This window comes from Odontesthes bonariensis, chromosome 20, assembly GCF_027942865.1.
Source record: "Odontesthes bonariensis isolate fOdoBon6 chromosome 20, fOdoBon6.hap1, whole genome shotgun sequence".
Lineage (NCBI taxonomy): Eukaryota > Metazoa > Chordata > Actinopteri > Atheriniformes > Atherinopsidae > Odontesthes > Odontesthes bonariensis.
Window position 1 is genome coordinate 6,729,140 of NC_134525.1, and position 23,928 is coordinate 6,753,067.

Sequence of the window (23,928 nt, forward strand, 5' to 3'; positions counted from 1 at the left end):
AAAAAACAAAGTAACAACACAAACACAAGAGTCCATGGGCGTGACACCCAGTAGCAGTCAAATACGTGTTGGGTTCACAGCACTGAGCTGGCTGCTGTCACCAGAACAAACCAAACTTAAAACTGTGAACATCTGACTCTGAAAAATGAGCTGTGCAGTTTAATGGAAGTGACACTCATATTTCAAGTAACTAAATAAAAATATAGGAAAGCGTTGCATTAAGGTCAGTGTATTTTTGTGCTGGTGCTCTGATTTAAAAATGTGTCTGGAGCCCTTTTTACTGATTCCAAACAGACCCAAAATTCACAAATTTTCTCCCGTCTCACCATGAATGTTCCCCAGTCAACTGTGTCTTTTAAAAGTTCAAAACAAGTTATGGCAAGTTAAAAAGGCATGCGCCTTTGAATGAAGTTGAACTTCAAACCACGATTAAATTACAATTTATTGTAATTGTTGCTTTCTTTCTATTCAATGATTACACACCATATGAATGGAAAGTATGACAGGAAAATTCTAATAATTCTGCTGCCCTTTTTTATCAACAACTTAATCTTGTTGTTTCTGTTGTCTCTTTGTTTTGACTTGGCATATACCCTTGCCTGTTAAATACTTGTCTTGTACTATCAATACACATAAAAGCATTTTCATTTATTTAAACAATTTTTGTTTTATTGTAATAGTTGAATTGCTATTTTTTGTCATTTTACATACCCACTATGATTACTATGCCACAGTTTTTCGGAACAAGAGTTCCTTAGGCCTTTGGTCAGCAATGTGTTCACTGCCGGACACTCCAACCATTTCAGCAGTCCGCCTACATGGCTGACCAGTAACATATCGTGACCTATCATGAAGTGTCAGTCACTTTTTTTGTTCCTGTGGAATGGCCACAGTGCATTTGTTTTTCCTATTTCTGTTCTGTAAGCATGCAAGCGTGGGATGCTCTTGTGTCCCATCCAGCAGTGGGTCAGTCTGAAATGCCCTGATTGACGTCTGACTCCGAGCAGCCGTTCCACCTCTTGCTTAGCAGAGCTTGTGCCAAGAGGATTAAAAATGGAGTCCTCTAGGGCCACGCCATGCCATCTGGACAGAGTTGATCTGGGAGCAGGGTTGTCAGCCAGGACTGCTGAGTGCATAAAATACTGCATAACTACATTAAAATACAGGTCTCAGCCCCTTAGATATGTTTTTATGTAAGAGACTTTCTTCCTATTCTCTGCATTGTCGTCTTTGTTTGTAATTCTTCAGCCAAAGAGTAGAAGAAGATTTATTGTTGTCTTTTTTTTCAATTCCATCACAGTGACAAGTGTTTATTCTAAGAAAAAACTGTGTTGTGATGAAAAAAGAAAAATAGGAATTTAGCTCAAATCCTGTCCATCCTCGAGACAGTCAAAATGAAATATAAAGAGGACGAAATGCTAATGCCTCAATAACCTTTTCCATAGAGTGATGCATGCCAGCTTTGATTTCCCCGTCAAGTCTTTAAAGGTTAAAGTGTGCAGGGTTCTCTTCAGTATGCGAGAGGGAGGTAAGATGACATCTGTGTTCTGCATGACCAAGAAAAGAGAGTAGCAGTGCATGAAAATCATGCACTACATGAAAATGAGAGAATTTAGGTCACCATCAGCGACAACTGCCAGACTTCAGAGAAACCCGTAAAGTTTTGATGTTTGTATGATGTAATATCTTTTTTTTTTGTGTGTGTGTGTGTGTGTGAGCTGATTTCTGTTAGGCATGGGGGTGGGGTGGGGGTTTGAGGGCTGGGGATGTTGGGTTTCTTTATTGGCTCTCCCTCTTTGAGAGGTTATGGGTATTAGCAGGAACCAGCTGATGCCTCCTTTTCCACTTAGATTCCCCCACCTCCAATCCTCCCGAGGCCATCCCCCCTTGCCATGTGCTTTGTCACCCATTTGATTGTTAGTGTTCATATAGACACACATTTGACAGCTCCAACAATCTACCTCTGCACATACACTGAGATGCATTATTCTTTACCAAATTAAACAATTAAACTCTATTAAACAATAATGTTATTATTAACCAATCAATACAGCACATCAGATAACTTTACACATCAACATCAACTTCTTTATTCCTAATAATTACTTCCACTGTCACCATCTTTTTTTAATATACAAACTAAATGAAGGGTATCTAAGAAAACATCTGGAGCCTAAACTCATCCTTAATTCCTCACCACCTTGGTGACACCTTTGGACTGCCTCTTTCTGTTGGACTGCTTTTGTTTGTTGTCTTTTTTCTTTAGAGATCTAGGATGTACAATTCAAGGTTATCTATTGGCAGAAATGCTAAACAATAGTTCTAGTTCGGTAAATAGATGTAGCGCAGAAGTTGCTCAATATCGGTCAATCAAAAAAGAAAAAAAAAAAACAGCATATAGCAATTGTTTTTAAGTTGCCTGCTGCATGCAGAAAATTGTTTTTTGCACCGTTTCTTTGTTCTGGAAGTATGAAAAGAAAACTATGCGCAATGAGTCTTTTGTCAACAAGCATATAAAATTAAATTATCTGATAACCTGGCTAGCAGAACCTGATAGCAAAACCTATGTGCCCACTTGGTAATAATTAGAAGACCAGCTTTACATAAGGTTGCCAACCGTAGCTGATTAGACGATCTGGTAAATCTATACCTTTGATTTCACTTTCAGCGGCATGAAAATAATATATTATTACATCATAGAGCTGGACTTCTCTGGCCCAAAACAAACAACAGCAAAACTGCAATTTGATAATCAGGCGTTTGCTTGTATGTCACTGAAAGCAGAACAAGTCTAACCAATGCAAACCTATTATCCTGCTGGTTTAGCTGTCAATCAAGAACAATGGGATCTCCCAACAACACAACCCCTACTGCAAGACCCTTAACAAATCCTTACTGGGCACAGTGTATCATGCCTCTTACAATTAAGTTAACCGTGAAAGAATATTATACTATTTTTAAGCCATCGGTTCTATTGGGCAGGGACGAAAACATCTGGAGTTGTTCCCGTACTTAGCAGGAACACTGTAACCAGCAATTGTGAAAGTACTTCAGCTCAACACTGCTGGGCAATTTTCTCCATCAAAAAGTGCTTGATTTGCTGCTGATGGCTTCAGATTGTTACATGACCAAAGACAAACACAGAAATTAGGTGCCAAGTTCAACCATATAGTTAACTGTATTATCTCTATTCAGGTCATTTTGACAGCTGACCTCATCACTTGCATATTCAACAAATTATATTCACTCCCAAAAGCTCGTCTGTTTGCAGACTGAAAATTTTCCAGGAGCACTAACATACAGTGGCAGATACCCAGGGGACTGTTAATGCTTTTCTATTTCACTTTGATAGTCGGCTTAATATATCGAACCTCAACTACACTGAAGAGGACCAACATCAAACAGAAGAAAAAACAAAGACAACTGAGGCTACAAAAGGAAGAAATCCTACCAACAAATGGGTGTTCTCCAAGCAACAACGACAACATCTGGACAGATATTTATCTGAACCTCCATTATACGTCACATACACACACAATCTCTTTTTTTGTCTATACCCACTATTACAATTGTCTCTGTTTTAACATATTTTGCATTATAATACTTACTGAATTCCAACATGAAAGATTTTATGCCAATTTCATGCAATTTCTCAAGGCCGGCTACAAGGATTGTATTCTTGTAAGTGACAAGGACCCCATCTGATTTTCTCGTTATATAAAGACAAACAAGGTCAAACACAGCCAGATAGACATTGCTAGCAAAAACATTCCAGTTATACAGAGTATAAATGGGAGATGGAAAATAGGCCATGGTTTGTCAAAATCCTGTGCAATAATAAGTTTTACCCAACAATCGAAGTCACCAAAGCAAAGCAAAGCAAAGCATCTTTATTTATACAGCGCATTTCATACCACAGGCAACTCAATGGGCTTTACATAAAGACAAGGCATTTAAAAGAACAGCATAAAGCAGCAATTTAAAGAGAAAAAAAATAGAATAAAAATTAAAAACACAGTTAAAAGAAGAGGGGAAAAAGAAAGATATATACTCAAACACTCACCAGACACTAAGAGTTCAGTGTAAACCCATGTTTCCATGCCTGGATTCCAGTTCTATCATCTATTTACCGCTCTTCCCCTAATTTCCCCTAAGTATGGAAAAAGAAAACTAGATTGCACAACAAATCCTTCAAAAATAAATATACAGGTTTTCTCTATTTTTGTCCCCACTCATAATTTGTAGCTCAGATAAACTTCATCATCCTGCAGATGGTGTTTCACTTCGTCCAAGAGACAACACGAGGAAATGGCAAAGACAGACCAAAGAGAGCACTTGTAAAGCTGCATGTCCATCTCCTCCTGTTTTTTTCAATGTGCAAACATGTGGACACAGAACATATCATGGTGTTTGCTTCTTCCCTTCCCATGGGTCAGACAGCAAGCATTTTCGATGGAGATCTCCATTAACGTTAACAACATGGTTTGTGCTAGGCAGCTTATTTCTGTGTTTATCTTGGGTGACATATCAATCTGTGCCTGTCAGTGGCAAAGTCCAACACTTTAACTTTAGATTGCATTGCAGGCACTTTGGGGATGCTGGTTATGGCATTCTCACTCATTATTGGGCCAATACCAAAACATTTTGGAACTATTATAAACTTGGACCTTAAGAGATAAGAAAACGGCCAAACTCTGTACTCTAAGGGTCAGCCACCGCGTGGGTTCAGAACAAAAGAAGCATCCTGAACTGTCTCTACAATCAGAATGTCCCCAGTGACCACAGCGCACAGCACTTGCTCTGTCTGTTCGCATGTGTGTGTCTTTAGGGGGCATGGGGGTGGGGTGTTAGTTGGCTCTAATCTGCTTGATGATGAAGATCCTGAGTGCTCAGGGGGACCTGGTGGGGGTGGGGGTTTTAAAGAAGTGTGTGTGTGTGTGTGGGGGGGGGGGGGTTGCTCTTCTGCCTTGCGCCAATGCAATCACGACCGTCGCTCACCACTGCGCCCAGCAGCGCTCGCAGACCCTCTCTCCTTCACACACACTTGCCCTCTTTTGCTCACTCACTCTCTAACGCATGCACACACACTCCACTGCTCACTCAATAGCTCGCTCCCCCCCTTCAGTCGTCGCTCTGTAGCCGTGCGGACACGCTCCACTTTGGTACAGCTCCTGTGCATTCTCCAGCTACCGCTGCCGCCTTGGCACCTTGCGCAGTGCTTAACGCTCATATGCATCTGTTCTGGTCCGGCTTGTGCTAAAAGTGTACCTAGAGAGCTGGGAAAATGAGTGAAAAAGCCCAAAGAGGAAAGCTGAGTGAGAGGAGGAATTAAAAGGAGAGAAGGGGAGAGAGCCTTGCTCGTGCATAAAGGTGGGAGGACAGTTTGATTCTGTGAAAATTTGGATTAAAGTGTCTCCACCTCTGCGCAGAAGTTACCACTAAAAGGTAAGTGCATCTTCTCTTCGAGCTATTGTCTCTGTCTCTTTGCATTTCACACGCATTCTTTACAGAAACTGAACTATTACCCAGCAACTCCACAGTCACTTGGTTTGGGTAGTAAATATATATTTCATATCGACAGATCTCAACATTTCAATGGCAAACACTTCTTCACTTGAAACACTTCTTTCCATCAGCCAGTTAAGTGGGATGAAATGTGAATCGGCTAGAGTTCTTGACAGTGTTGTAATGCAGTTTAAGTCAAAGCTCCGCAGACACTTTGGCAGTTGTGTGCCAGGCTATGCCTCTTGTGATTTCTGTCATGGCTTATGGCGTGAAATGATGACTGAAGAAAGCGTCGGGAAACACTGACTGTTTTGACCTCATTCGTTCGTCTGTGTTCTTTTAGTTCATCTGCACATGAAAGAATGTGCAGCTTTTAAGTCACACTATGGTGTGTCAGGAGGTTTTTGGCAAGTTGATCTAAGCTGTGATAAAAAAAATAAATAAATCTCCTCTTCCACACTTATGAAAATGAACATTCTATTTCAGGTGGACAGTCTTCTGTACAGACTTAACAAGATGCTGTTAAAAGTGTTGAGAGTAAAAGCACACTGGGTCTGGCGGCTCTATCACGGGCACATGAGGATACCTTTTGTTTGCGCAGAGTGAATATCAGAGATAATAACAGACTAGGACCATTCTTGTGGTGAGGAAGGGGATTAGAGAACAATCTGTGAGGATATCAAAGAGGTTTTTCAAAATCTGATTTATTGAAAAAACAAGGGATTATGGATGCAACATTCCCCCTGTTACACAGTAACAGATGCTTTGTCAGATGAGCCAGGTAGGAAGAAGAACAAAAAAATACAGAGTTGTGTTATTAGCTTATGTTTTTCAGTGTTGATTTAGTAATCCCACTGAAAGTTGTAATTGTATTAGGCATGGATATCTTGTGTGAACAAGTGGCCGCCACGTTGAGCAGGATAAACTAAATCCACTTTTTGGATTTTTGAAGCCACGTGAATCCGAAAGAGCAATCAAGATCACTCCTATCCCATTCTCAGTGTGTGCAAAGTTATTGCAGTCTCACCATAGAGATGCCATGTGAATTCTAAAACAGCTTTTCAGTCAATCTCATACTTATCAGATAAAATAAAGGAAATAAATAAATAACCCTTTACCTTTCACTGCTTTAGGCATATCTAATGTAACTCACTTTAGTGTCAGAGGCACCGAGTCCTCTTATCAGCATTCAGCTGAAAACACCTGCTTTGGAATAATCAAATAACGCTCCAAGGAGTCCACTTCCAGATGAAAAGAGAAGCTGGACCCTTTGAGTACACAGAGGCTACTGTGCAGAAAATGAGCATTCAGGGCATGCAGCCACCGACCACTCAGGTATTATAACTGCATTAGAGGGCATAAATGAGGAGACATGCAATATGTTTGTGGTCATCAAGTGACAATGAAGAAACTGATAGGCTCGGATGCATATGATGGCAATGATTTCCCCCCAATCTGATGATGTGGAGAGCTAGAAGAAAACGTTTTGCTCTGATAACTCGCAGATTTTCTTTAATTGTAAATAAATGGCAGAATTTGGCATCCTGGATCTGGTCTGCTGTTATTGCACATGTTCAGCGCTGCCCTTGATAGATGACAGTCCTGGAAAAGGACAGAGCATAGTCTCCTATCACAATGCACAACTCTAAACAGCATTAGGTCACGTTGCCTTGTTACACACTGTTCCATATTGACTTCTATTTCCAAAGATTTGTTAAAATTCTTAACTGTTTTTGATCCTAAGAATCTTTAGCCTGTTAAGCAGCATTTTTAAGCCCTGGGTGTAATAAATACGAACAGAAGAAAATTTGAAATGCCAAACTGAAGTATTCTTTTCCATCATATGCAGACAGATAGAGATCAACCAAAGTAAGACCACATGTCAAGGCCAATGAAAAGTCAACCAGGTCCTTATACCTTTCTCTGCACTTTGTCCATGTAAATTTAATAGCAAGTCTAAGTGGTCTGTGGTAAATTACAACATACGTCTACTAAGCTGTCATCACATCTTCGGATCTGCTGCTCTGTTTTATTAGAGAGAGCTGTTATTTATAGGTAGTCTGCAGCCTTTACCGTAAGCAGAACTCCAGTGATCAGTCATACGGATATGCCACCCTATCACTGCATTTTTAAGTGAGTGTCCATCAAGAGCCTTGGTGCTTAAATGAAATCAATACTTGAGATTATTTGGATCTCCTGACTCCCTTTACCTTGGGCTCTTCGCTCTCCGCCCCCCACTCAGTGGACTCATTTTGACATCATTCCGCTCTAAATGAGGTGTGTCCGAGTGTGTGTGTATGTGCGTGAGCGTGAGCGCCAAAGTGCATCTGGCTTTGTGCATTACTGCAGCGCCATAAGATGCAGTACGCTGTCAGAAACTTGCTTCCACACTTACAAGCATCTGAATGCTAATCAGACGGTGATTTGCACTGTTCTGTCTGCACTCTTACAGCCAATCTCAGAAGAAACTATTGTAACGCACTTTGTGTCAGGCGGCAATTTCTCCGACGGCGAGCCACATTTGGCGAAGACCCCTGCAGACCTCTACGACCAGGCCCTCCGTGGCTCTCAGACAATCATCAGCAACAGTCCTAAACATCTCAAATTAAAGTCTTACAGTGATGGATGACTCTCAGTCTCCTGGAGATATTGCACACGCTTCTTGTCTGAATGATGGGCAACTCCTCTCCACTCCACTTAGCAATTATTTATATAGATTTGTCTGTGTTCATTTGTCAGTTTTTCAGACATGGCATTCCTTCCTGCCTGGTAGAAATACCCTGCAGATGTAAAAGCTCACACTCTGCAGGCTACGGATTCCGAGCCTTTTTCTTGAAAGCAAACTAATACAACTTCCCCTGTGGTGTACGTATATTGTCTGAAACGGCGATGGAAATAGATGTAGGAAGGATGCCGTTACCTGACGATACCATTTTAAACTGAGGACACTACTGTTTTGCCCAATGAAAAGAAAAAGCAGTGAGCTCAGTGTGGAGCTCTGTGTCAGATAAAAGGTGATGCAGGTCCTGCGAGACTCCTCTGTGCAGAGTTTGAACACTGATTATTACTCATATCTGAGCGCTGCTGTGGCTTATCTTAGAATGCCCACAGTTATATGGGCTCAAGGAAAACATCAGCAGTTAGACATTATTCAGCTGCTTTCACATATTTTTGTTCAACAATTCCACTTTTATGCATTTCAGTTCACAGCCATCCCTTTCAAAGATCTCTCTCGAGTGAGGTCAGCTCATCGTTTCCCCTTTTTTTCAATAAAAGACAAAAATTCATAAATAAAGTAAACACACTGTGATTACTGCATGCAGTCTTAAAATATCTAAACAACCCTGGGGCTTTAGTGCTGTTGAGTATATTTGTACCATCCCTTTGAGGAATTCACCACAGATTCCAAGCCAATACTAAGCATGAGCAGCTTTGGTCATAACATCACTCGAGGCTATGCATAGGCACAGGTACAAATGGATGATGGTGAGTGTTTATTTGCGCATTACTGTTTACAAAGTTTCTCCTTGTTGTGCTTCCGTATTATGGAGAGCAGGTTTTCACTGCATGCCAGTTTCACAAAAAACAGGCAATTAGGAGGTTGTGTGTAATCTCCACCCTTTGCATTTGTGATGAAAAGCTTTTGATCTGACACACACTTAATCACCTGGACCTATACGAACAATAAACAATCATCTCTGGCTGGACTCAACTCCACAACCTTAAACATAACCTCACCAGCCGCCATTGGCAACTTGGGAAAGATTTCCTGTCACATAGGTGAATGACTATTAGTTTAGTGACCCTAGAGGTAAAGTGAGATTGTAATGATTTCTAGAGAGGGTGCCAGGGGGCTTTTCATTACAGGGGCTGAGCAGGACTGCAAGAAAGTGTAAGGTAAAAACAAATGTGGAATACTCCATTCTGGTTAACTGATCAAATCTTGCAGATGTCTTAAAGGCCCTTCATATGTGCTTTTTCAGTATAATTTCACTTGGTTGGTCAATACACGTTTCATTTGAGCAAGGGTCTTCAGAACTTCAGCATGTGTGTTATGTGGCAGTCCATCAGTTAATCCTTCAGTGATGATCAGATGACCACTGAGCTGCAGTGCTATTTATAGAGCTTGACATTACAGCTGCAATGACTGATTCCGATTGTCATTTCATCTGCATTTTATTCCTGTTCGTGATTACTCATATCTCTAAGAATCCATAACACACACTTACTCATACTTACTGTTATATTTAGTTCAAAAAGCAAAAAATTCAATCAAACATTTTTAATATCAACACTAAAGCCGATAAAAGTTTTTTGGTTGACGAGTTGAGTCATTCTGTCATAAATTGACATCTTAAATATTTACTAATACACTCAAAAAAAAACATTTATAATCTGTTTGTTTGAGAGGGAGGGGGTGTAATCTTGAACCTTCCTTTAACACTGCTGATTACTTAGCAATTTAAGGTTTAACATGACACCATATGGTCACATCTTGTTGCTAAATATACGCTGTGTTATGTCCCAAGTTAAAAAAGCAGTGGTTGTGCTGCTCTTTGGGATACATATGTCGGCAAAAGCATTTCCTTTTTTCCTATTTTCCAGAAGCCTCTGAAATTTATTTCATCTTCTATTATATGTCACATAAAATGTTCCCTTATATTCATGCGTATCCAAAATCATCTTGGTTTCATTAAAAGGAAAAAGGCGGTCTTTAAATGACACAATTCCCTGTGCTGCAGACGCCAACTTTCTGTGAAGTACCTCTCACATAGCATAACATGTCCCGGTTTGCTTAACACACTTGAGCAGGCGACCCTCCCTGGCATATAGACTACTATTAATGCGGTGTGCAGCATGAATGTTTTAGTCTATTTCCCTTCTGTTCAGTAATCCTATCACAGTACCTCACACTATATTCATGTATTTTCAGTCCAGCATACTTTGGTGAATACAGAATGAAGATTTATGGTGGTAAAAGAAAACTTTGCTCAATAGCTAAAGGTGTGCCAACAAACTGACAGAAGATGGAGGATATAGACACACGAAGTGCTGAATGTGAGTTATAATAGCTGGGGCATTATTCCAAGTCTGTGTGGAAAGAATGGCTTGCATAGGTGCTAAAGTTTTATTTGAAATATGTACAACTGGAAGTTGCTAATGTGGTGTCTCATTCTGTTATTATCGAGGCAGAGTATTAGGCCTCTGTTCTACCAAGTGGAATAGAATGGCAGCAGGTGGCTGATACTAAAGCTTACCGCTGAACTCAGTTGGACATGGACAACCAGTCTGCTCTTTTACATTACTGACATGATCTGAGCATATATTAGAATTTGGCTATAAGTCAATTTGCTTACTACTGATGAGGTCAAAGTTCCACTTTGAGTCTGCAATGTTACAAGTCTGTAAAAAGTCACAAAGCTTAATTCATCAAACACTAAACTGGGTCTCTTTTAAAATACTATTTCCTCAGACTTTATTGAGCTATGGGCAGCAGAGAGATATGCTAATAATGCCAGTAAAATGTCGTGGTAAAAAGAGCAAATAGCCTTGTCATCAATTCCCTTCGCACAATTTCTACTATTTCCAAATGAAATGATCTAAAAAAACGCAGATTTTTTTTTTTAAGGAAACTATATCAATTACAAGACTGACAGTAATTCAGTACAAATTCTGCCATATTTATCCTGCAAAAAAAAGATTTAAGTCCATTAAAAAAACGTTTTGTTGGAACAAAACAATCCTACTCTTAAGTGTGCTCTCCAGTGAGAGCGTAAGGACAAAGAAACACTTCCCTCTGTATTCATTCATGCTTATCTTCAGACAAATGCACCTGTGGAAAATGTCACTGAGGGAGATAGGGGAGACTGTTGACTATTTCTTAGTTTTTTCATTGAGAAGAGTGCCGGTCTAACATAAAATTACCCATTCGCCTCCCCTGCACCTAAATCACTGTGACTCTTAAGGACATCTTTTTTTGTGTACAGGGTTTTTAACTTAACAGCTTACCATTTCAAGTCTGTTCTGCCCTTATGGTTTATATAAACTGTGAACCAGGAAAATCATAAAAGCGTAGCACTTCTTCCATTAAATAGAATAAGAAATCATCCTGACAGACCCTGGATCTTGGCCTAGGAGAGTCTTCTTATGATCAAGACTTCCTCAAGGTCAGCATGATCGCACTTTCTTCGGAGTGCGCAGCAGTTGTGATGAATAGGACACGGCATTTGGGGGAGAGGACGCGAGGATCAGGGGAAAAGAGTGAAGAAACATTCAGGAAACATATTGCGATTACCTGTAAATGGATCCCAACAAGAGTTGTGCACCTCTTAGTTGTGACCAAGTATGAGACAGCAAGTCCTCACTTCCTTATTTCACTGTTGATATAATCAGATTCACAGACAGTCAACTCTATATAGGCCACTGAATTTATCTGCCATACTTGAATGATTTCTAATGAATTTACAGTTACTCTTTAGATTCAAATCAACAATAGCCAACAGTAAAAGTTAATCACCTGGTTATTACATGTAATTAAGCATTTAAAATGTTACCACTATTTTATGTAAGGTTTGGTTGGGGGCTTCACTCATTTTTTTTATTACAAATGAATGAATGAAGAAAGAAAGAGAAAAAAGATGGATAGATAGACAGACAAAATAAGAGAAAATTAGACGAAAGTAAACATGCTGCGAATCACTGGGGCCAGTGGGCTTAGGGCCACTGAGTCGACCACTAAGGCCACCCAAGTTGCTTAAATATGACTGGATCAGGAGAGCTGCAGCGGGTGTACTGCTACCTGTACATAAGTTTAAGCTTGATAAACCCCAGCTGGTTCACCTGGGTATGGATGTCTAAGGTTCAGAGATGAGGAATACTCTACAGTCCAAAAGAAGACATCACAGATGTGTCCACATACATCGAGGTGATGTGCATTGCAAGCACACTGAAAGAAAAAGGCTGCCTTACTCTGGAGAATAGAAACATGGCTTTAATTTGCTTGAAACAGAACGAAAAACAAAGACAACCATTTGAAAATGAGAGAATCTGAATCAAAGAATTTGAATGATTCCAAGGTTTAGTTGGTATGAAAAAGAAACAAAAAAATCCATCCTACCTTGAAATGGTTGCTGTAAAGAGCCAGGTAGCAATATGGACCAGTACAGGGCCATAAAGAAAAACAACAGGAGCACATAATGGGGTAGCAATGTTTAGTAATAGTTTGGTTATTTGGAATTACATGGTAGTGTGGATGCCAATGATTCTCCACTAGTTTTGTGCCCAGTAGTTGCAGCTTTGATGGGCTGTGGGTATTGCATGTGTTAGACCATACAGGCAGCATGGGCACCACACCACCTTCCACATCATGTATCTAAAATGATCCAATGCACTTCTTAAGGTTTTGTTCATTGTGACATTCCAACATTTTAAGCCCGTGTTTAAGGTTTAAGACGGTACGTCACCTCCTGAGGGTCCCCAATGAGTATTTCATGAGACTTACTATCTTATTGAATTGAATCTTGTTGAATTATCACTGAGTTGGAAAATGAAAATTTACTACCACAGAACATTTCTCAGGATGAACGACTACTTTAATGAAAATTTATGTTGTAATGTATGCTGCCTCATTAAGTGTTAAATTGCCTGTGTCTCAGAGTGTTAATGTGTGTTTTGTTAATACCAGGTATTATCAAAGTGCAAGTACCCTGACACACTATTGAACTTTCCAGGGTCCTGTTTTATGGTACTTCATCTGAGCTGTGCTATGAGTAAGACAAAGCTAAATTGAAACCATCGCCCAAAAGGCTCGGGCCTCTGAATTTGACAGCTGTGACCTTGCCTGCTGAGTTTTCCTGATGAGCAGAAGTCCGTTGACTTCATTGTGTAGAAGATAAACAACTATGTGCTCAGTCGCCCCTCTGCAAGCAAGGCCGTCTCCAGCCCCCATTTCTTATTAGCCGCTTTCGGACAGACCGTTCTAAGAAAGTAGTTATCAGAACTACCCTCCTCGAATTTCGTTCTGATAACTATCCTTCCCCAGCGGAACTGTTTCAGTCTGCATTCGCACATGAGTCGGGACCTGATAGGGACTGATACGCCGCGCGCAGCCGTCTGCTTCAGTGACTTGTTAGCCGTTTAGCGCTACATTCAAACACAAAACAAAACGGTAAAAGTAATGAGAGTAAAAAAAACACCACCAAGAAGCTAATATGGAGAGCGGGGAGGCCACTGTGTTTATGGTCTGCATGATGGTGATATTAATCATGGACAATCACATCAGGCGTCTAAAATCGAGGCTGGAAAAGCTCACAGAGAGAGTCAGGAGACGATACTTTTTCATTTCATGAAGGAAGAAAGGAGAGCAGAGCGCTGCAGACAAATGAGACCAGTGTAAGTTTAACTTATTAAACACCCGCTGGTTGTGTCTGTGTCATATGAGGAGACATTTCAGCCGTGATAGCATGACATGGGGCGTAGCTACCGACCACCACACACCTCCGTTAGATTAGTTCTATAGAACTATGAAAAGACCCGACCTTGGAGAAGGAGCTAAATAGTTATAGGAACTAAGGGAGAAAGCCCCGAGTTCCTGTATGTCCGAACACGGGAGAAAACGGCCCCGCGGATTAAAAGGTTATTAGAACTGCCAAAGGTTCCTACAGTCCGAAAGCGGCAATTGTCTCCACAATCCTCTGGACTGACAAATCTTTCTTTCTTATACAGAGCTATACATCACTTGAGTTATGTTTTAGTAACAATAACTCAATAACTGTTGTGCCTGTACAATATTAACTTGTACAGGCACAACATAAAGTTTTTAAAACCACAACTTTTGAAATGTTTTCAGAAATTATACAGGGATTCATGTCTTCTGTTTTTCATCTGTATGTAGGAATTGTAAGTAACCCCCCCCCGCTGATAAATTACAATCTAACACTTCTTTCTACATAAACCTATGTTACAATATGACCAAAAACATATTTTCCTTGTTAAAGCTAAGATTGTTTTCTGATAAAATAGTGTTGTATTTTCAGGAACAAAAAGCATCCCTTGCACTGCTTTTATTGAACTAATTAGAAGAAATCCACTCATGTCTTTAAAAAAGTGGATGTTTTATGTTTGACATTGGATATTTTACCAACGTTTGGTGGGGAAAGGCTCACTAACCTCACAGGGAAATGCAAAAAGTGAGGAGACAAATTTCTGATGCTGTTGCAAATCTGTTTTAAAAGTGTTTATGCAAAATTGAACACATCATATGAACAGCTAGTTAAATCGACAGCGACAGCCACACGTGACTCACACAACAGCGTGTGTTCACTGTGGAGGTTTTTCACTGCAAGTCAGCAGGACCCAACGCTCTCAGTTTTTAATATCTGCACGTTGACAATACGCTGTGGAAGAAGAACCGTCAAAACGTTTTGGTGCAACAAACTTAATTTAACTTTTAAAAACAGCTTCTCTCTGCTGAACTTCCCCAATTTAAAGCTAACAAAGCAGCTCAAATTAAAGCTTGTGAAAACCAACAACCAGCAGACTCTGCCATCCTTTACTGGTGTCAACAATTAAAAAAAAAATGGACAGAAATCACCCCATCACCATTACCAGAATCAAAAATACTTTTAGAATGTTGTGCTACAGTAGGAATTGTTTCATGACACATACAACCCGCTAAAAGGTAGTTGGTACTTTTTACTCATAATGTTCTGTAATCTTGAGCACTTGGTGTAAAATATCAGCCAAAATAAAGTGTACCTTTAGAAATATATGCTTACGAGTGTATCACTGTGTGGAAAAACACATTGCATGTATAATGTGTAATGTACAATAAGCACTGTATGTGTGTTTAAGTGTAAATGGGTGAATATAGAAAGTGCATAATGAAGCACTTTGTGGAGCCTATGAGCTTAAAATGCATTAAGTACAGGAAGTGCAGACAATTTACCATTTACAAAAGTTATTTTCTGTGTAGTCAGCGATACTTTTTTAGATAAGATTAGTAATCACAGTTTAGAAAGCATAATGTGTGGTTACCAACTTGAATTTCCTTATAGAAAATAAACAGCATGCAGTACAGTTACAACAAGCCAGAATGTGTATAAAAGGCTGTTCAAACAGCAGTACAAAGATTTACTCAGTGTACTTCACTCCTGCAGAAATCCCTTTATCTTTTACCTCAAAGAAACATAATTACAACATTCTGCAGATGTTTTGGGGTGAGCGGTGATTACGTCTCCACATGGTGCTCATGATAACCACGTAAAAAAGAATAAAAAAGACAAATAACTGCTACATGAGACTCATTCAGGAAGTGCATGGATGATCTGCTATCTTATCATATGAACATGAATTACATAATTAACAGCTGCTCGGGGGAAATCGTGATTTGATGGTTGAAGCTGCTGGAAAAGGGTGCAGCACAGAGTCACCACATTAGGCAGATGATGCCTCACAGTAGCTGTTCAACAAAACCTAATCGCTTTTTCCCCGCGTTATAGAAATCCATGGGTAGGGACTTTTTTGCAATTAAGCAACCGACTGTCACTGAGATACGTTTGGCACTATTATGCTCGATTCATTTTCCAGCATTAAATGAAAGCAATTTCTAGTCATTTAAAACATATCACATATTAACTTGTACAGGCACAATATTGAAACCACTTACATGAGCTGAGGAGAACAACTGTGATAATCTCTTTGGTATGCAAAATTCTGCAAGGAAAACTTGAGTCCTGGCATTCATGTAAATGTTACTTTTAAATGTACCACCCACTTGAAAATTGGTGCAGACCATGTACACACATCCCCAAGGCAACACTACTCGCTGATAGCGGCTACTTCCTCCCGCAGAACAATGCACCCCACCACGCTGTGGAAACTGCTCAGGAATGGCTTGTGGTACATGACAAAGAGCCTAAGGTGTTGACCCAGCTTCCCAACTCCCCAAATCCCAATCCGATCGAGCAATGTGCCAGAACAAACACTACCCACAGAGGCCTCGTCCAATACCAGTGTCCTGGTGCCAGGCATCATAGAAACCCTCAGCAGAGGTCCTGTGCACATGCCCTGAGGGGTCAGAGCTATTTTCTTGGCACAAGAGGAACCTAAACAACTGCAAACTGGTTTTGAAGTTATGGTTCACATGTTTGTTTAGAATTTTATTGATGTTACTTTTCACACTGAAATAAACAGAGTGTATCTGAAAAGACACATTTTTGGATTCTGTCTATTGAATTCTGTCTCAGCTACACATGCTGAGATAAAGACTAGAGTCAGAAAAATGCAACCAAGTATAGAAACAAAGACAAAAAAGCATTTCCCCTTCATTCCCTCAGCATACATATGTGCATACCGTAGAGCCTGCAGTAAATGATAGCTTTGAAAAAAAAAGCTATGTATATGATAGTTTTGTGTTCCCTGCACCTCAAAGAATTATGAATGAACAGATTGTATTTTTCCAGAGAAGATTTACCCATTCTTAAGAAATTCACATTAATCCTCTCCAGTTAGAGCAATAGCTTTTTCAAAGTTTACTTGCTAACTGGAACTCAATAAAGTAGAGGAGATAAAATGCAGAATGTGAAGTTATTCATAAGCCTTTTTATACCCATTGACTCGATCTATTCAATATTTCAATACAGCTTGCAAAGAATGAACTACAAATAGAAAGAGAGCGGGGAGAAAGTTCCTCCCTGCGGGACTTTTAGGGCCACCACTGTTGTCACACAGAGCAAAGATATTATAATATCTGAAATATCGAATAATCATTCTTAAAACCCCACCAATGCAGCTTCAGGTTCCCATTTCTAAATGTCAACAAATGCATTCCTCTATATATTATGCAGCAAATATCCTCTTTTCAGTTGAATACAAATATTCTATTGGTTTTCATTAACCTCCTGCCTCAAACTGACGAACCGCTGTATTTATGAACACGCAACAGTTGCTCCTCTAACATTTACTCCTCCACTCAGTTCATGAAATAAATGCGTTCCACCGTCTTCTCATCAGTGTGACCCATGACGCTGCAGTGCATCATCCTCAAAAGTTCTTTCTACAGTTTTGTATGCTGTGCCATTATGTACCATTGAACCAAGGAGACAGAGCCATTACAGAAAAGGCTCATTCTTAATCTGGGATATTGCTTTCTCATTATTCCCTTCCCCCTGGCCTCTTGTGTGATAACTGTTTGATTAAGGCAGTTATGTCACTTGAGAGCCTGAAAGAACCCACCTTTTAATATTACCTGGCTGACTCATTATTCCAGCCCTGCTTGAGGCTAATAATATTGAACTGTGATGCTTGATTACAAATGCTGATGAGCCCAATGTGACAGCACCTTAAGTAGCCTTCGAAATTTGAAATAATTAAATATTAATCAAATAAACAATATGAATTAATTTCTTTAACACCACATACTGAAAGCCTTTTTTGTTTTAATAGGAGGCGCCCTGATTAATTCTGCTATTCACTTCTTAAGTTGTTGTTCTATTCTAATGTAGGCGAGGTAGGTGGCATGTTCTATGCCTGTATGACCTGTGCCTCTCGTACATGCATAGGAACAGTAATCTACTGTGTCACACCTTCAACGATGCTTTGATTAAACGCTCTGGAAATATAGCTCACATAACTAAGTGCTGAAAAACACTGCAGCTTAAACAGCTTTCTAAATGCCTTAGAGGTCAGATCTCTCCAGTTTAACAGTTGGGCTCAGTTGAGGGTCCATTAGATTTTCTGTGATTTGAGATAGGAGCCTGACAGCCTGAAAAAAAAAGAAGAATCTCGAGAAGTGGGAGAGGCATGACAGTCAAAATCTGCTCGGAGACAGAAACTCTCAAAGGAACAGATTATCCAAGAATAAATAAAGAAACATTCAACTGGCTTGTTATTTGCTGATACAATCTGTATTATATTTTAGACACGCATCAAATGTATGGGCCACGCAGGCACCCTGAGCAAAGAGACTCCAAGGTAAAAAAAAACAAACAAAAAACTCCCTACTTCTTTTTAATTGAAAGCACATCATCGTTGCCTTTCCTAATGCTCTCTGTCAGCTCTGTGCCTCATATTGTTTTCGGTAATCAGAGTCCGATGACAGCAGACAACGGAGGTGGCAAAGAAAGGAGCTCCCAACCATTTCAAAGAGATAATCCCACAGAGCAGCCAACTCTTATTTGCACAAAAGGTAGCACAGGTTAGAGTGGACCTTTTCGCAGGTACTTATCTGCGAGTAATATCACCCAGCAGTTCACAGTTCAACGCTGCAAACATCAATAGCTTGCAGTGAAAATTGCTAAAGGGGAGGTAGATGGGATTCTATGAGGCGTATCATTATATCACATGCTGTGGTCACTGAGAGCCACCTAAGGCAAAATCCTAAACACTCTCTTCTACTTGCATTACTGTGATCATCATTAATTAATTAGATCATTATTGCAACAAATTTCCAGTGTGTGCAATGTGCTTGATAGGCCATTAGCAGAAACAATGTGATACGAACACTGGCTTTCCAACACTGGAAAAGTCAATGAATGGCTTTTGTGGAAAGATTTATTCCTCTGTTTGTGTGTAAACGCATCTTACATAAAACAGTTGGCACACTGAGATACTCCCTATTCAATTTCAAAATGGCATTTGCAGCCATGAACACGTGTACACACAGACACGGCGGCGAGCGTGACCATTAGACTAGTACATAAATAGATTGAAAACACAAACACCCATTAGGGTAACCAATGTGATGATCATAACTATACATCAGTGAGCTCCAACCCTAATGCTTTTTGACTTTATCTTTGCTCCGATAATGAGACTCAGCTTAATGTGACTCTCTGTGTCTAATAACCCATAACGTCATGAATGAAATATTTGCTTTGTCTCTCATATTCTACTTTTATTTTGCAGCACAGTTGAGCAGAAAATACACAACATACAGGAATAAAAAAAAACAAAAAAACAACTTGAGTGAGTTGAGGAAGAGCTGAGGTTGACTGGTGGCCACGGCATGGTAATCTGGTATAAGATACCACCCTCCTCCCCTTGAGACTGGAGATCATAGAGTTCAACTGCTTCATTTTAGGTTCACTGACTTGGCAAAACCCAAAGTTTAATGAAATTAGGTTCAGAGTGATTTGTAGTGAGGTTTCATTTCAAGGATATAGCTCCAATAAAAGGGAAAAGCCAGACCGTCATGCTGAAATGATATTCTCCATATGGCTCACACCACATATAGGTACATAAAGATACCTTGCAGATAAAGTATGAATAAAGAATAAATAAGATATGTGTCTTTAACATCTCAGTACCACGGCGAATAACAGTACATCTTTTATCTCTCTCACGAAAGGATGTTGCTCTTACTTAAAATCAGTTTATAGCCGCCTACAAAAATTCGGTTTAAACAGTTGTCTCATGAATCAAATTCCACGGGCTTCATCCATAAGACTGTCACACAAAATTAAAGCAAGCATTTCACAGTAACTGCTTATGTGAGCACAACAAGAACAAAAATATACATGTGTGTATCGGACAGTTCTGCTGCACGGATGTCCCTAGAAGTTTGGCTTCTGAAGGTTTCCAGATAAGTTCATAAAGGCACACGAGACAGGAAACTGACGATCAGCACTGAAATGTGAGAAGTGTTCTCAGCCTACCAAAGTAATATAAATCCCATTCGAAAATTATGACTGCTTGTATATCATGCTTCATTTTGGCTCCGATGCCTGCAGATGTTTCCAAGAAAGAGTGGATCAGCTGGCATCTGTACTCCACAAAATGTTTTCACAAAACAGCACTGGAGCAGTTCCTTGTTCCTTGATGTAGTGTATGATTATATAAACAAGAGGGAAAATACATGTTTATTCATGCTGTAAGGTTCAGATATAGTCAGAATTATAGGATGCAAGTATTACACCTCAATGCTTTAAGACGCAGACATAGTCCTACTTTCCCTGATACAGGCATCATCAAACCCCCATAGCAAGACATAGAGCACCACGATCAGCCATGCAGACTCTGTCTGGCTGAAAATCGGTGTTTTCTGAACACGTTTCCTTTCACTTCTTAGGAGGGGTTGTTTTATTGGAAGGATGAGATGAAAGGGTAATAAAAGTGCACACAGTTACCAAAGAGTTGTTGTCACTTATCAAATAAACCTGAGACAATCTCACCTGAGACAAAAATGTGCCGTGCCAACAGTCTGACACCCAGAACTGGAGAGATTATTGATTTTCAGACCCAAGAGGCATTTTGTTTAGCTATCCACACTCCACATAATGTAAAATCTATAAAAAAAAAATGCAGAGTTGAGAAAATCTAACTTGTCCGGATTAAACCAATTAAAACCAATACAAGTAAAGATTCATATTGCTGGCTAATACTGGCCCACTCCTGGCGTCGAACACAGTTTTGACAGAAAACTTGGCCTGGCTCCATCTGCATGAAAGCAGTTTGCTGAACATGCAGACTTTGTTTGAAACTGACTTTTTTTCCTTCTCTAAATTGTTCATAATCATCATGTATACTTAAGTTCTCCCAAACAGAGACTATAGGAATTATGATCACAGTTTTTATGTTTTGACTCAACAAGAGGGGCACACAACACAATGTCCTGATATCATGATCGTCAACATGGAGTTTCTTGAACATAAGCTTGAATATATTTGATCCATAGATCTCAAATGGCATAAATCCACCTCTGTGAACCTTAATTCATGAAGCTATCAGGTCAAAATCATTGTTCTTTTTTTTTTTTTTGTTCTGGAGACTGTGCCGACTGACTAAAATAAAATGCCACGTCAATATTCAATCAATGCGGCAGCAATCAATAGCTCCGCCCTCTGTCACACAGGGTAATTAAAAGTCACACTGAACCCGTGTACACAACAGCTCTGCATAATAAATTTAAATGCAAATATACTGCTCCGTGTGCCAGGATTACAGTGGAATTTGTGTAGTAACTCTACATCTTTCTCTTCATTTGCGACCACTCCAATTATGAAATTGAGGAAAATCAGTGGGTTGTAAGGTAAATAGAAAGCTGTGATGGAGACGTAATCCCATTATCCTCCTTTGGTCCATCTATTTTTGCACCACTCAATTTGAGTCATTAAATAATTAAGCAGACCTTTCTCTGCACTGAATTTCTGCATTATTTATTCTAAATGCTTATCAGATAATGCAGGATGTAGCTTCAGATATCATTATCATTCTAAGTTATTAAATTGTAATAACCAATTTTTACCCATCAGATGGCACAATATTGGCCCGCCAGTATAGAGGATTGCAATGTTGTCCAACACAGATAAAAGATGAAGGGTGATTCCTTTAATGTCTCCTCAAATTGGTCGACAGTTAATAATGAGACAGTTTCCATACTGTATTCAACTATAAGCTCAGTTAGATAAATACAAGGAATAAGTTAGCATTGACCTTTAATACCCATATTTAAGTCTGCTGATTTCACAGGTTGCAAAATGGCTGAAATAATGCAAATAGGACTCCACTTAAAGGTTTTATTATGTGAAATTAATATGATTTATTGAAAAAAAGCTGACAAATTAGGTTAATGTGATCAAGACATCAGGCCAGTAAATGTATGATGTTTCAAAATTGTTAATAAATTGTTCTTATGTTGCCTCCATCTACTAAAATGCCAAAATGTTAGCTTAAACATTAAAACCCCAGTTTAAGTTCCGAAAACAATACCCAGACAGTACAATTACTCACCAGAGACTGTGAAATATGTAATTAGCCTCAACTGAGAGAGTGTCTTTGCACTCAATAGTCTCTTATCAGGTAGTTCTACCATCAGGAATAGCACCCAAAGAGTTGGCTTCATTCCGGTCCTTCGCGTTCTTCTTCTTTGTTTTAAAGGAAAGGTCAATCTTTATTCGAATTCCTCCCTTTTTGACACAAGTGAGAAGATTAAAACAGTTTTGACTTTCACAGCAGAGCCAATGTATCACAAGACTCACAACCCTAAAAAAGTGATGATCCCATTATATATTCTGTCACAGAGTCGCTGAAGAACACCATTTAATTCAGGCACATACACAAAAAGTAGCAATCGGAAAGCAGTTGTAATCAAAATGAACGTATGAAGTTGAACAAAAGAGATTTTTACTGCTGGATAACACAGACACACTAGAAGTTTGGAAGAGGAAGCTGGATTTCCATCTAAATAATATTTTCAGACAGCCTTCTTGTTAACAGAGGGGATGGAAAACATTGACTGTCTAATTTACAAGTCTAAGTCATTTAAATCTGAAAGAGAGAACCTGATTTTTTTTTAAATAGTCTGTTATTACCTAAAAATTGGCATTGCTGTATTTAGATGATCATTTTCTTGAAGGTCAAACACAAGAGCCCAGTCCTCTCCAACCGAGATCAGACCAAGATCTGGTATTTTACTTTGACCTTTTCTGCAACACTTTTTGTATGATTAAGCACATTTCTTGACATCTCAAATGTATTAATATAGAGAAAGCAATCATGAAATAACTGGGGTGAATTGAACGCTATTTCTGAGTTGCAGACTAACTTGGTGACATAGACTGATGAGAAATAGATGGGTTTAATTTCAGGCACACGCAAGAGCTTGAAAACAAAATGTAAAGATATGGATCAGATATCATCAGTTCTCTAATGAATAACATATGAAAAAAGGCCACAGCGAGCACCCCTGACCACAATTATCAAGTACAATTGAGAAGCAATTCCAAAGTAGCAACATGCAGAGGAAGATAATTGGTATCAGACCAACAACACATGGATTTAGAATTGCACAATGACAGGCACATTCAGCTCCTGTGCTGATGTATTTACAGTGCTGAGGAGGAGGAGAAAGAAGGAAGAAACACAACAGGTGTCACTCAGGACTACATCCATGCAGGGAAAATTGATGATGGGGCAAGAGGGGCAGTGGGAATGATTTAGCCCTTCACTGCCACCAATCCATATCAGTGCAGAGATGATAGCTGTAGCATCGCACTGCGTTTCCAAAATCCAAGTTCATGAAAGTGAAGTCTTCAGAGTGGAAAACCTTGTGAAGCACGTCTTAATGTCAACAGTAAAAATGCCTCTTATCAGGTGAATTACAGGTGAACACTTATTTAAAAGGCACAAATCTTAATGTTATCAAACTCTCATTTTATCATCTGTATCATAGTACACCGGTAATCAATAACTCGACTAGTGAGTGCACATTGTTATGCAATAAATCCAAAGATTTTTTTTTATCCTCTGAAGGCTCAAGTTTAGAACAACTATTCGTATGTCAAAATTGGACCAAAAGGCACCATTTTTGTTCAATTAGTGACGGTTTCGCTTACAACATGTCAACATGGTAAGCAGTCTTCATTTGGAGTTCAATTTCCATGTAACAGTAACAGAATAGGAGAAGGGAAACACAGCTCAATTCTG

At 39.4% G+C, this 23,928-nt stretch overlaps 1 protein-coding gene across 1 annotated transcript in view; it reads left to right on the forward strand.

Moving 5' to 3' along the window:
• The first annotated feature begins 5,087 nt into the window (after nt 1-5,087).
• Nucleotides 5,088-23,928, forward strand: part of LOC142369986 (cadherin-12-like) — a 113,684-nt gene continuing 94,843 nt past the window's right edge. Inside the window, exon 1 of the mRNA XM_075452405.1 lies at nt 5,088-5,445. The gene's annotated coding sequence lies outside the window, so the exon portion shown is untranslated. The remainder of the gene's footprint in view (nt 5,446-23,928) is intronic.